The sequence below is a fragment of the Temnothorax longispinosus genome, unplaced genomic scaffold (genome assembly GCF_030848805.1).
Source record: "Temnothorax longispinosus isolate EJ_2023e unplaced genomic scaffold, Tlon_JGU_v1 HiC_scaffold_77, whole genome shotgun sequence".
Lineage (NCBI taxonomy): Eukaryota > Metazoa > Arthropoda > Insecta > Hymenoptera > Formicidae > Temnothorax > Temnothorax longispinosus.
The window spans coordinates 3,445-17,667 of NW_027270637.1; the positions used below are offsets into that span (position 1 = coordinate 3,445).

Here is a 14,223-nt window from a genome sequence, read left to right on the forward strand (position 1 = left end):
TTTGTAACAAGTCCTCTGAATGCTAAAGCTGTCCAAAGTTCGCTATTATGACCATGTACCTACCACTGGTCTGATCTGATTTCTCTGCATCCAGGCCTTTCCGCGGTGACGGCGATAACGGATTATATCAAAGACATTGAAATAATATGTCTAGAATGTATTTGATACAGTTCACGGCTAACAAGGAAAGATACGGAAGTGTCCCTCTCCGATTTTGATGAGCTTTTAAAATGTTGTTTTCTAGACAAAAACGAGGGACACGTATTTTTTTATACGTGTCCATACGCATATTTAGGGGCTGAAACATCCCTTTGAAAAAAATTGACTTTTCTCTTTCGGGCCGAATATTTCCGAAACTATATATAAAAGATAGAAAAACATTTGTTAAACAAAAGTTGAATGGTTTGAAGAGTACTCTAAAATAATAATAATAAATTTTTATTTTTTAATAATTTATAATTTAGGTTAGGTCCGTACGCTCACCAGACTTCAATTATAGGCAATTTTAAAACTTTTCGTTTCGTACTTCGTGAGTACCCTCCTATATAGATTAATCGATTAATATATAACTCATGACTGTTCACTCGGGGCCCAAATTGGACATAGTCCTTTCAGGAAGATAATAATGATAGTGGAAGTATTTTGAAGACTTTTATTAAATTTTTGGAAAATTTAAATACACAATTATAACGTACATAAATAGATCATAAAAGTTTTTTCTAAAACATTTTACATATATATCTTACCGTTTCCATAATAATTGCTTAGAATACTATCAAATATAAGCGTTATTCTTGAGAGATTGTTTCATACGTCTTAAACCTTAAAATGACCTTATATAAAAAGATATGTACTCTTAAATTTTTGTGTTTAACAATATATTTTAAGAAGAATTAAATCGATTTCGGACAATTATGATATGGTCTTTCTAAGACATAACAGAAGCATAATTGTCTGAAATTAATTGGATTCTTTACTTCTCGAAATATATTGTTAAACACAAAAATTTAAGCGTACATATTTTTTTATACATGCTTATTTTAAATTTTAAAGACGTATTGTAGGATAACATTATCAGAAAGACATCTTATTTCTTGATATATAATTTCTTTGAAATATTTTGTTTTAATGTTACCGCGTCCCTCGATAAAGTATATATATTTATTGTATTATATTATCTTCTATCCATTCTTCGTTAATAGCTGATATGATTTTGTCGTTATCCATCATTGTGATATGATTACCTTACACATAATGAATTTGCACTTTACCTTCGGTACCCTGAAAATAAGTTTCTTGTTATAAAGCTTCTTGTTATTTCTAAAATCATATAGTCTTATAATCCTCTTCAGTAAAAGAAGCAATCGGAAATGTGGGTTTCAGCAATGTTATAGGCGATTTAAGGCGAGGTAATGAAGAAATATCACAATCCTGTATAGCAACTTTGTGATTGTAAACTGTGAAATATATCAGTTTTTTATTTTCAGTGGTCAATACATCTACCTCGTTCGGGAAGTAAGCATAAAATATTTTTAACTTTTCGTTCCATATGTCACATTTATTTAGCTCTAACGCAAGCTGTAAATAGTTCAACATTTTATGACTAATAATAATAATTGTGCCACAATATATATATATATATATATATATATATATATATATATATATATATATATATGTTGTGACGTTGCAGTTTCGCTGCAGCGTTGCAGCGTCCTGCCGCCGTCACAAGGCGCGGGTTTCGCGACCTTTCGGTGCCGAGGACGGTTCAATGAATCAAAACGAGATCTCCAGGGGGCCTATTACTACCGCGTTGCGTTATTCTAATCCCTTTTATTTTTTATTATTATGAACTATTTGCGCGGCACCTCACCGCGTCGAGAACCGGAGTTCCTGAAGGAATGAAGAGGATTGCGAGAAAGAGGAGTCGACGACAGGGATAGAGGCGAGAAACCATCAGAGGACGGCAACCAAATCTTGGTGATGCTTGCGGGCCGTCGAGCGCAGGAGAGCGCGAGAGGACACGCGCGCGGCGCGACACAGCGACGGGCGGATCCGTAAGGGCAGGGCCCCGGGACGCCGCGCCGGAACACAATCAGTTCACCTGCCCTCCTCACACTACTGACCGGATTCCGGGGTGGATGTACACCACTCCCGGACCAAAAGGGAGGAATACGGAGGCAATCACGTCCCGTCCGCTGCCGGGGAGAATCTGGGGAAAAATCGCCGCACGAACCAGGGGCCGTAAGGCGCCCTGCGAGAGACCGTGATTAACGGCCCTACGCCAGAATCCGCCGCGAGCCTGTGAGCTCACTCTTGATTGGTCCGCGCTATAGCCTCGCGGGGCCGCGTACGCCCGTGGGGCGCGCTATCGATTCCGCCATCGAGCGAAATTTCGGTGGTATTCTTGTATCGTCCTCGAGAGCCGACGCACGCATAAGTCAGTAGCGGTAATTCCGCAGTCACATTTCGAGCCTCGTATTTCGACACTCCGAGTCCTGGCGACTACCTCCGTTCTTTGGGACAACGGCGAAAGATCCTCTGGAGAGTACTGATCTACGCGGTGAGGTTGCCTCGCGTAACGATTATCATGTAAAGCCACGACACCGCTCTTCGGGCCGCGCTCTCGCTCGGGAATGTTCGCGATAATCAGCGTATTCGCCGACAAGGCGTATTTAGCGATCGTTGGCGAGAGCGAAGGACTCCGGAATGATCTCGTGGCCGTGGAACCGCGACCGGAATTATGAGCTCCTGGAGATCACAGTAGGCGCGTCAATGACGACGTTCGATATCGCGAGTACGCCATGTCTCACGCCCTTCGCGTTCACGACCGCGCGCTTCGTTGTGCGTAGCAATTCACCCGGCCGAGTATTAATCGCGTGACAGTATTAATTGCGTCAGACGGTTGTTCACGCTGGTTTAATTACGTTACTCGCGATTCGCGTCCGGACACTTAGATTATCTACGCGGTATCGGTTGTGCCAAGATATTATTCCCGTGATTGCGTCCTGATGCTACCGGCCTTGCCGTATTGTTCGCGCCTGAGTCTTGTTTTCGAGCATTTGCGTAGGATAATAACCGCGTGAGAGTGTCGTCCGCGTCGAGTTATCTGCGTGAGAATATTGTTCGTGCCGATTGACTTCGGGCGTTGGGATGTTATTCGCGGTATGAATGATGGTAAAATACGGTTCACCCTGACTGATTAATTACGTCCAGGATACTCTTTGCGTACATCAAGAAGATCATTCGCGTTAGATTAAGATTAGCATTCGCGTTAGATTAAGAAAATTATCCGCATTAGATTAAAATTATTATTTGCGCTAGATTAAGATTATTATCCGCGGTCGACTACGATTATTTCTTGCGTTAGATTAAGATTATTAGCGACAAAATCTCTGCACACGCAGAAAATTTTTCTCGAATAATGTAGAATACTCATAATAAAATTTACTAGATTTGCTAGGTACCGGTAAGATATACGCGTATTCAACCGGAAATTAATATATGACAATAGAAAAGTAATAGTTTGATCAGATACATCTTGTAACCTAAAGGTAAATAAATTTGCCATACTAACAAGGAAATATGAGAACAGTAAAAAAAGTCCCATATTAGTATGTGTATATTCGACGTTGTAGCTTGAATTGCCAACTTCACATGTCTTGGATTGAGCGTTGTTTTTTAAGACAGTATAGGAAAAATATAATCTAGAATGGTACCTATTGTAAACTGTATAGAAATATTCGTTGCGTATCTGGCAATAGTCTATGTTCTTCATAGAAATGCGATAGTAACCGCGATCGTGGATGACGAAAGGCGCGCGGCGCGAGCGGCAACGTGGGCTCGCGCGGCGAGAGGATTCGGCTCGCGCCCGCTACGCAGCGCATCGCCGGTATATTCTCGCGTGATTAAGATTCAACATCGACCTTTATATCTAGGGCAGCTCGGCAGGGTCCCTACAGCGTTCTTAAGTTCGCACGTGGCGGACAGCTGACCGCCACAGCCTATAACGGCAACTTATTCAACTTATGTTTTTTGACATGACTGCAACAGACGTCTCGTTTTTTGTTCATCAGCGATATTCGGGATAAGACACAATCGGACAAGATATAATTGAATCATTCGTCTTTAAATTAACGTAGTAAAACGCGCTCTCGAAAGTCCCATACTTGATGGAAATATTTACTTCTGCGTATAGTTTTATTTTTTGCTCTCTAAATTTTCCTATACTTTCTTGAAATCTTTTGCATATTATGACTATATCCTAGCCGTGCAAGATTAGTATGGTATTTACTTTGTTCGTGTATACTTGTATTTACGAGAAAAATTTTTTGCGTGCACGGCCTTGGGCCCTTGCGTTCACGCGCTCCGAGCGTGACGCGCTATCATGTCGTGCCAATTCACGCAATATTATTTCACGTTACTCCGATTATGTTTTGCCGATGTCGCCAGTTCTATTAATTCGAAGCCTTCGGGAAGTTAGTTTCTTTTCATATTATCTGGTGTGATACCGGCGCCTTCCGCGCGTTTATTAAATTAGCGTAATTTTCCGTGTTTTCTGGCGTCCGCGTTATCTTTTCTGTGTTATTCAAATTTGACGCCCACGTTATCAACCATCTACTTGCTTTATTAATGGAAGCCCAATTGGCCATTATTATTTTCTCTAAATTGATTACACAATAAATGTTACTCTTTATTTGTTAGCTGATTGAAGTTATGATTTACGTGTCACCCCGCCGGATATCGCGCTGTCTTTCATCAACCCCGCCCCGCTTTTAGGTCGAGCTAGCAATTCCCTCGCACACCGACTTATTTCGTTTTGCGTCTCTCTTCTGGTTTCTCGCGATTTCGCGGACGCGAATTTACGCGTCTGGCGCCCAACCTTAAGATTGTTTCGCGGAGTGTCGGAGGTGCGAGAGAATTACCGGAGAGGCCTATCATCCCGCTCTCCTTTATCCTTTTGATCCGGCACACGCCCCGGACCGCTCCGGGAGTGCAAAAAACCGTGACAATATATATATATATATATATAACGTCTGCGTTTTATTAATATAAATATAAAAAATTTAGTGTATTTTCTCGAACTATGATAAAATCTGTTGTTATTTTTATTCATTTCATTAAAATTCCTTACATATATTTATTAATACTCACTTATTGTGCTTTCTATCTAAAACTATTATTATTATTTAATCTTGACACATACACAAACATACAAAACAAAATGTAAAACAATTTGTTTTACTATTTCAAGATTCAAATACAATCCCTGAAGATATTCATGTTATAATGGATTATTTTATGTGTGTGTTATTAATTTATTTAAATTTATATAAGATTAAAATTACATAAATAGTTTTTATAATAAAGAATCAAAATGTGTTTTTTTTATCATTTACTAACCTTTTTCTTGTTAATTATAGCGTACATTTCCAATAAACCAAGTAATACCACATTTTGTAACTCATCTGGCGAAGTACAGTCCAAATATTGATTAGTCCAAAATTTTATTTGATCGGCGGGAGCTCCGTCTATTAATATTAACCGTCCTGAGAAATCTTTAGCTTCTAATAATCTTGCTAATTCAATGGCAATTAAGGATCCAAACGAATAACCCACTATTAGAAATTTCCTTTGATCTTTCATTTTCTTTAATATGTGCTAAGAAAATAAATATAAATGTATGTGTAAGCTGTGGTATAATATGAAAGATTTGTACCTCTAATTGTTAAATATTACTTATATATATACCTATAAACTATTTAAAAATAATCAAAATAAATATTTTAATTAAATTTAATCTTCTTACAGGCAGCAAATAAGCGGCTGATTTCATCAATGAATGACTTTCATCAGGAATATTAAGTACACCATGTTGCAAACACGTTGCCGAAGATTTAATTCCTGATGCTATAGTTTTATATACGCTTGAACATCCTTCGATTCCTAGTAAGAGAAATATATTGCCTCGATCAACTTCTTTCTTTGGTAATAAATTCTACAAGAATATCTGGTACAAAGTCTGCATCTTTCATTTTTTGAATCAACATGTCAAAGCCTTCCAAATTACTTGGATCAATTTTGTTTGTATCGTGTATTTTTCCTTGTTTGGTTGTAATTGTCATTTGTCGAAGTTTAGCAAAATTTAGAGTTCTAATGTCTTGCGTTGTCAAGGAAATATCGAACTCTCTTTCCAATATTTGCTTAATTTCTACTGCCATCATCGAATACATACCCATTTCGACCAATGGCATATTTGATGGCACCGCGTTTATGTTCTTTAATCCTATTTTGAAATGAAGTAAGAATTGTATAATACAAATCAATTTTATGTTATTCTAGTTAATCTTTTAAAATTGAATATATAACAAAAATTTTAATTAAGAATCAAATTATTACATTTCTTGGTAAATATGCATAAAAGGTCAGCACTCACCGATTTTATCGCCACTTAAATATGTTGTAAGGGGAGGGAGTCTTTTTGAGTAATTCTACGCAAAAAATAAGTGAGGGACGGCATTGGTTTAGAAGAAATAGCAAATTAAAGTTTCACAATTTTATTACTTTTTTTATTATAAAGTATTATAAAGTAACATTAGTTCTAAGAGAAGTAATTTGTTGATATGTGTGTATAGACAGTACACGTGTAGGCGGAAAGGGGCTATCGCCTCTTTTCCGCAAGCAGGGGTGGATAGGGGTGGACCTCGGTTCGCGTGAAAAGTTTCTCACCCATACAACAATTGGGTTAGGTCAGATCTTTGATTACATTGAAGTTCACCCCACCCCACTCTGCTTAATAGGGCAAAACAAGTTCTATATCATTGTACGATTTAAGTTTTCAACTTTCCACGCGAATCGAGGTCCATCCCCACCCACCCCTGCATGCGGGGTAGCCTCTCCCCCGCCTACATATGTACTGTTTATACACATATCAGCAAATTACTTCCCTTAGCACTGACATAAACTGTTATATTTTTCAGTTACATTTGTTCTTAACTTTGAAATAAACAATGACCGCCGATTAAGTTATAAGTATAAGAAAAAGTTATTCAAGATCACGTTTTTGACAACATATGTCAAGGTCATTAAAATCGATGAGCTTGCCCTCTTTCTGTATAATTCCCTTTTTTATGTGTGTATTTTTTTTACAAATAATTGTAGAGATAACTATCAAAAAGTGTAATAACTATTAAAAAGTGTAACAATTATAGCTCTTAAACTTGTTAAGATAACTTTCACTCTGTTCATCGCTCTGATACTGTTAAAACTGATTGAGATGTAGACAACCAATGGATGTCACTTTATTTATAGCGAATTCGGTTAAACATTTGAATGCGCCAGTGCGCACTAGTGCGACCAACTGAATTCGTTATTAATTACAATTACATGTACAAAGGAAACTATGTGACAAACAACAGTAGAATAAATCGATATAATTGTTATTTGAATAATACGTAACAAAAATTCTAGACAAAATTATTTATTAGTTGAATACTTTTGTGTTAAAAGACAAGGGACATTAATTTATTTTGCTTTCTGCTTTATCTTCTCTTTCTTTCTTTCAGAGATCTCATTTTATCGCTGACTAAATTTTCAGAAAAAACAACTTTTTTCTAAATATTAATTATAATCTAAAAATTTTGATTAGGACCTAAATTATACAATAATTAAAACGAGAGAAACACGTAGAGGCCTCCTAAGGCTTAAAGTGTTAAGTCTGCAATAATTGTAAGATAATTTTCCAAATATTATAAGTATTCCTGTAATTTTGTGCAAAAAATATATTTTTTGAAATATTACTTATTCCAATAAATATACTTGGAATAACATTTTGATTTTACTTCTATTTCATGGCCATTATATATATTTAGTATTTGTCTTTGTTTAGCTTTGCATAAAACTGCTTACCCATCATATGAGCAACTGTTTCATAAATATTCATTGATCCGCCAATTTTTGCTTTTTCAGCAACAACCATACTGCTTACAACAGATCGATCTTGTAACAGAAACACTTCTAATGTCTCCAAACATGAAGATATTCGTTGTTGCAATGTACCTCCAATAACCAATTCCTTATTTTCTTCTTGTATATCTGCCACGAGTCCGACATCACCAACAGCACCCCATTGTATCGCTAAACCGTGTAATAATCCTACTTCCATCCTTTTCTCACAAATTCTCTCCATTACGGAATTAGCCATCCCATAATTTGTCTGGCCTGTGTTTCCTCTTCCACACGACACGGAGGAAAAAACAACAAAATGTTGAAGTTGCAGACAGATCTTCCTCGACAATTCGTCCATTTTTTTTGTCATCCATGCTTTTGATTTGAATGAATTCTCGAACGTTTGAGGTGATTGATTTTGAAATATACAATCTTTTAAAACAACTGCAAGATTAAATATGGCATCCACTGGTGCTCTTTCTTCAGCCAATTTGAATAGGGATTCACAATCTTCATGTTTCAAATTATCATCGACTGTAAAAATCTGTACATCCACATCGTAAGATCGCCATAGCTTTAAGCCCCTTGCACAATGCCAGACAACAGGCAATAGGAACAGGAAATAACCAAAAAATCGTTAATTACAACCTAAAAAGTTTGAATGCTATGATTGGTTGGCAACAGGCAATAGGCACAAAATTACCAACGTGACGGAAACTCTGTGTCTATTGCCTGTGTCACTGTTTATTCTGCATTTATACATGATTTCTGATTTCTATTCCCTGTTCCTATTGCCTGTTGCCTGGCATTGTGCAAGGGGCTTTACTCTTGATTGCTGATAACCTGTTCTGATCCCGGTTCGTGATGTTAATACCAGATTTTTTGCACCTCGAAGAGTCAACCAATCTGCTAGCTCTAAATCAAATCCGCCAAGTCCACTTAAAATAACGTAGCATTTATGCTCCAAACAATAATATCATGGATGAGCGAGTAGTGGAGCATCCAAAGGCTCTTCCTTTTTGTGAACTCTGATAATTATCTGCGAATAAGCAATTAAGAAACAATCGTTTTTTCTATAAAGTAATAAATTATAAATAACAAAGATTTCATATTTTATTTTATTATTGATATTGTTTCGCATTTTATCATTAATTTTATTATTAATTTTAATTAATTAATAATTAACGTTATTTATTAATATAAATACAAAAAGTTTCTTGGTCAAATATAATTTAAATAAACCTACATTTGTTACTACCTTTATAGCATTAATTAGAAACAAAGAATTGTTTCTAATTTAATATGATAAAATGTTCTGTATCATAATTACATATTTCTGTGTATATTAAGAAATAATTGTACCTTGCCAATATGTTTTCCAGTGGCCATATATCTAATGGCAGCTTCTATTTCATTTTTTTCAAAGACTCTTCTGCATAGTGGTTTAATAGCACCGTCTTTTAAACCTTCTGTTATTATTTTCCACAACTTTGACTTTTGTTTTGCTTTTGAATAAAATAAGTTGTCTAATATAATGCCATAAAAGCTGATATCTTTAGAAAAGATAGATATATCCAAGGAATTATTGGAAAACATATCAAATTTTCCAATTTCTAGAAAACGGCCACCATTTGCTAAACAGCGAACAGATGCTTGTAATTTCCCTTCGGCTAAGGAATTCAATACGATATCCACCCCACGACCTTTTGTACGCTGCATAATCATTTGTTCAAAGTTTGTATCTCGAGAGTTTCCGATATTATCTTCGGGAATGGAAGGAAACGTTTCTCTTATAAACTGTCGTTTCTCGACAGTTCCAACTGTCGTAAACACTTCGCAACCTTCGTGAAGCGCAAGATGGATCGCAGCTTGACCAATGCCTCCAGTACCAAAATGGATTAAGATTTTGTCTCCCTTTTTCATTTTACCCCTCATGTATAAAGCATATATAGTAACACGTGCTGTACACACACGGAACGGTTGCTGCGTCTTCCATTGTCCACTTGTCAGGTATAATCCAATTGAGATATTTATCGGCCACAAGAATGTTCGTCATTCCTCTATGCATAAAAATTTTGAAAATGTATTTATTTATTTAAACGTTACTTTAAAATGACGTATATCTTGCATATTTTTAATTTAATATTAAATTTTAATTAATGTTACTTAAATTAAAACATTATTAATACTAATTAACGGTACTCATATAAAATAGAAATTAATCCTGTCAATTGCAAAGAGTTCTTTTTATCGTATATCTATATGTATTAATACTCTATATCTTATATACCCGTGTGAACATAATCCCATTATCCTCTGCTTATGCGTATTAAAACCAACAAATTCCAAGCCAATAAAACAGTCGTTACTGCTTTCGTACGGTGCCATAATTTCAGCGTTGAGTCTGCCAGTAGCTACCATGATATCTTTAAAATTAACAGATGTATAAATTACATCAATGAGGTTTTCATGGTTAATGCGAGACATTCTGCTCTGTCCCTGGCGAAAATAGGAAGTTTCATAAACATTTGTTAAGCGTTTACGTGAGCGTTTGCGGGAGTTTGTTGAGCGTTTAAAATTGGTCAGTAAAACGTTTAAAAAGCAGAAATTGCAACGTTTTAGCGTTTGAAAGACGTTATTAAACGTTTTGAAAGTTTGCACAGCATTTTCACGGCGTTTGCACAGCGTTTATGGGAGTTTGTTGAGCGTTTGAAAACGGCCAGTAATCCGATTGAAAAGCGTTTGAAAGGCGTTTTTTGAGAGTTTGCACAGCGTTTACATGAGCGTTTGCAGGAGTTCGTTGAGCATTTAAAAACGGTCAGTAAAGCGTTTGTAAAGCGGAAATTGTATATATATATATATACTAGCTGGTTACCCGGGCTTCGCCCCGGAGAACATATGTAATCAGACACGCAAATAGTCTCTCTCTCTCTCTCTCTCTCTCTCTCTCTCTCTCTCTCTCTCTCTCTCTCTCTCTCTCTCTCTCTCTCTCTCTCTCTCTCTCTCTCTCTCTCTCTCTCTCTCTCTCTCTCTCTCTCCTCTCTCTCTCTCTCTCTCTCTCTCTCTCTCTCCTCCCTCTCTCTCTCTCTCTCTCTCTCTCTCTCTCTCTCTCTCTCTCTCTCCTCTCTCTCTCTCTCTCTCTCTCTCTCTAAATACAATTCTTTAAAATTCGATTAATTATTTCCCGAAAAATTCGTCAAACTTCTGATACCGCTTTCCAAAAAGATCGGTAACGAAAAATTATATACTTGATAGCACTCCCCGGGAAATTCAACCCCTACTTTATGTACAATTCTTTGAGATTCGGTCATTCGGAACCGGTTTTTAAAAAGATTGGTAATAAAAAATAGTACACTTTATAGCACTCCCGGGAAATTCTACCCCTACTTCATGTAATTCTTTGACATTTAATCAATTATTTCCCGAAAAATTGGAAGAATTAAAAAACCGGTTTCCAAAAAGATCGGTAACAAAAACTGTACACATTATGGCGCTCGCCGTAAAATTCTACCCCTACTTCATATACAATTCTTTCAGATTCGGTCAATTAATTCCCGAAAGATTGAAAAAATTTCGATACCGGCTTCCAAAAGATCGGTAACGAAAAATTATACACTTCATAGCACTCCCCGGAAAATTCTACCCCTGTTTGATTTACAATTCTTTGAAATTCGGTGAATTATTTCACGAAAAATTAGAAAAATTAGAAAAACCGGTTTCCAGAAAATCGGTAACAAAAAACTATACACATAGTGGCACTCCTCGGAAAATTCTACCCTTATTTCATATACTTTTGGTAAAAATTCGGTTCAGGGGTTTGGGCTGGGCGTTGATGAGTCAGTGAGTGAGTGAGTGAGTGAGTCAGTCAGTCAGTCAGGACATCTTCCTTTATATATATAGATATACATATATATATATGATAATTGCAAATTTATATTACTTAAAACATTTAACGTTAACATGTCTTGTTTTTCTAACGTAATCATTTATTACCTCTTTTAATACTTTATTGTTATTTGAGCAATTATTTATGCTGTTATTTATGAGCGTAGCATTATTTCTCGCAAATGAATCCGATTAATAAGATATAAATATATAGAACATCTTAATAAGAACGTAATAAGATAAATAAAATAGCAGCGTAAAACACGGATGTAAGAAATAACTGTAAAGGGTAATTCTACCTTTTCGTTTGAAGTACAATACTATATAAATTACTTTGAGAAAAATAACGCCTTGTTCGAATATTCATTTCCATGGTTTTTCCTAGTTTTACGTAGTACTAGTATATATCACAGCTCCTGATGCAGGAATTTTTAAGGTGCGAACATCTTTGATAATATTCTTATTAAAAAAAAAATTGAACACACATGAGCACACACATTTGAGATAAGGAGGATAATCCATCCTGGTGGCGATCGTGGCGCAGAAAGATGTGCGCTGGTCTAACGAGCCGAAGATCCGAGTTCAAATCCGACCAAAAATCGTCGGTTTTTATAATATGATCGCCACCTCTCGGAAGGGTTAATGGCAACCCACCGAGAGTGTATCTCGTATCTCTTGAGCACCCCTCAATATTTAAGAACTGATCCTCCAGGTTGGGGGTTAGGCGCTAGGCTAACAACCCGTAAAAAAAAAATTATTGTTAAAAAACCAGAAAGGAGGCCTCGGATTTTGATAAAGGCCGATCTTCAGGAGTAGGTTCAATATTGAGCTGTGGTGCCGCTGAAGAAGAAGAGAAATTCGATTAATTTCTCGAAATAAGAGATGGCGTATATATAATGCGCCTCTTACGCTTTAATATCATATTACACATAAGATGTATTTTATTTTATAACGCGCGTAATTAGCATGCTACATGTGAAGAAGAAAATATACTTACCCAATAAGATGATGAGCATTCGTGTAGTGGCATAATACATGTTTAATTGATTTGATACGTGAACAAGCGTTGATAAATCAACAATTTTCTCTTCATTTGCAAAGTTTACCACTACGTAAACCGATTGCTCCCCATCCGCTTTCCTGTAATAACAAGCACATAATAATTTTATTATTGACGTTCAGTTTTAAATGCTACGTTATCTCGCCAGGAAAATTAAATATTACAAATATATAGATACTAGCACACACTAATAAAGAAATCAAATATATTTTTAAATATACAGGGTGTTTCAGAATTGCACGGCACTATTTTAGGGCAATATTTTCTTGGTCAAACTGAACAAAAAAGTTTATATAAACATATGTCCCAAACTTATTTATTAGTAAGATATTAAAGAGTAAAGATTATTTTTAACAGTAAAACATTTACAGTATGTTTTCGAAGTGGCCGCCGTTTTGTTGAATGCAGCATTCAGCACGATGTATTTCTTTGGTACGTCTTATGGATTATTCCTGATAGCTGCTGCAGCTTCCATTATGCGATTTCTTATGATTAATTCTTCTTGCGTGCCAATAGGTCTACACTCTACAATAAACTAAAGACTATCCAAAATAGTCATTAGACTATTTTCTATGGGAATTGGATAAAGAGTTTATTGTAGATTTATTGGCACGTAAGAAGATTTCAACAAAACGGCGGCCACTTCGAAAACATACTTTAAATGTTTTACTGTTAAACGTAATCTTTACTCTTTAATATCTTACTAATAAATAAGTTTGGGACATATATTTATATAATCTTTTTTATTCATTTTGACATAGAAAATATTTCTTTAAAATATAGTGCCGTGCAAATCTGAAACACCCTGTATAATAAAAAGACGCTCAAATAATATTACTAGAGAATAACAGTAATAATTGCATCCTTTTTTGTTGTATTATATATATATATATATATATATATATATATATATATATATATATCCTACCTGGTAAAAGCGCGAGAACATCATCGCCCAATAATTTCGTGGTTAATTTCGTGGTTGGACGTTTAACCGCAGGCCATTTTCGTAGACTGACAGCGATAGGATGTTATAATACGATCGATAAGCAACTTGTTTCATCAATATAGGTTTTCACCCACTTTTTTTCGTAATCTCAAAATGTGACGTATGACCTGACAAATGTGTCGTGTTGATTCTTAATATGTGGGCCATGACACGAGTTTGAGATTGGAAGCGTGCTACGTTCGATATAAACCAATTTTTATGGTGTGACCAGTTATACTAAAAAGAAATGGAATTTTCTTACTACCTCGGTCGAAAGTACGTACTTTCGGCCCCGGTTCCACGGCAGAAAGTCTCATTTTTATGCCTTGGTTAAACTACATGC

The 14,223-nt window shown here is 36.0% G+C and overlaps 1 pseudogene; it reads right to left on the minus strand.

The window, feature by feature from the left end:
- Positions 1 to 638: 638 nt before the first annotated feature.
- On the minus strand, positions 639 to 10,438 carry LOC139825015 (fatty acid synthase-like; annotated as a pseudogene).
- Between the last annotated feature and the right edge of the window lie 3,785 nt (positions 10,439 to 14,223).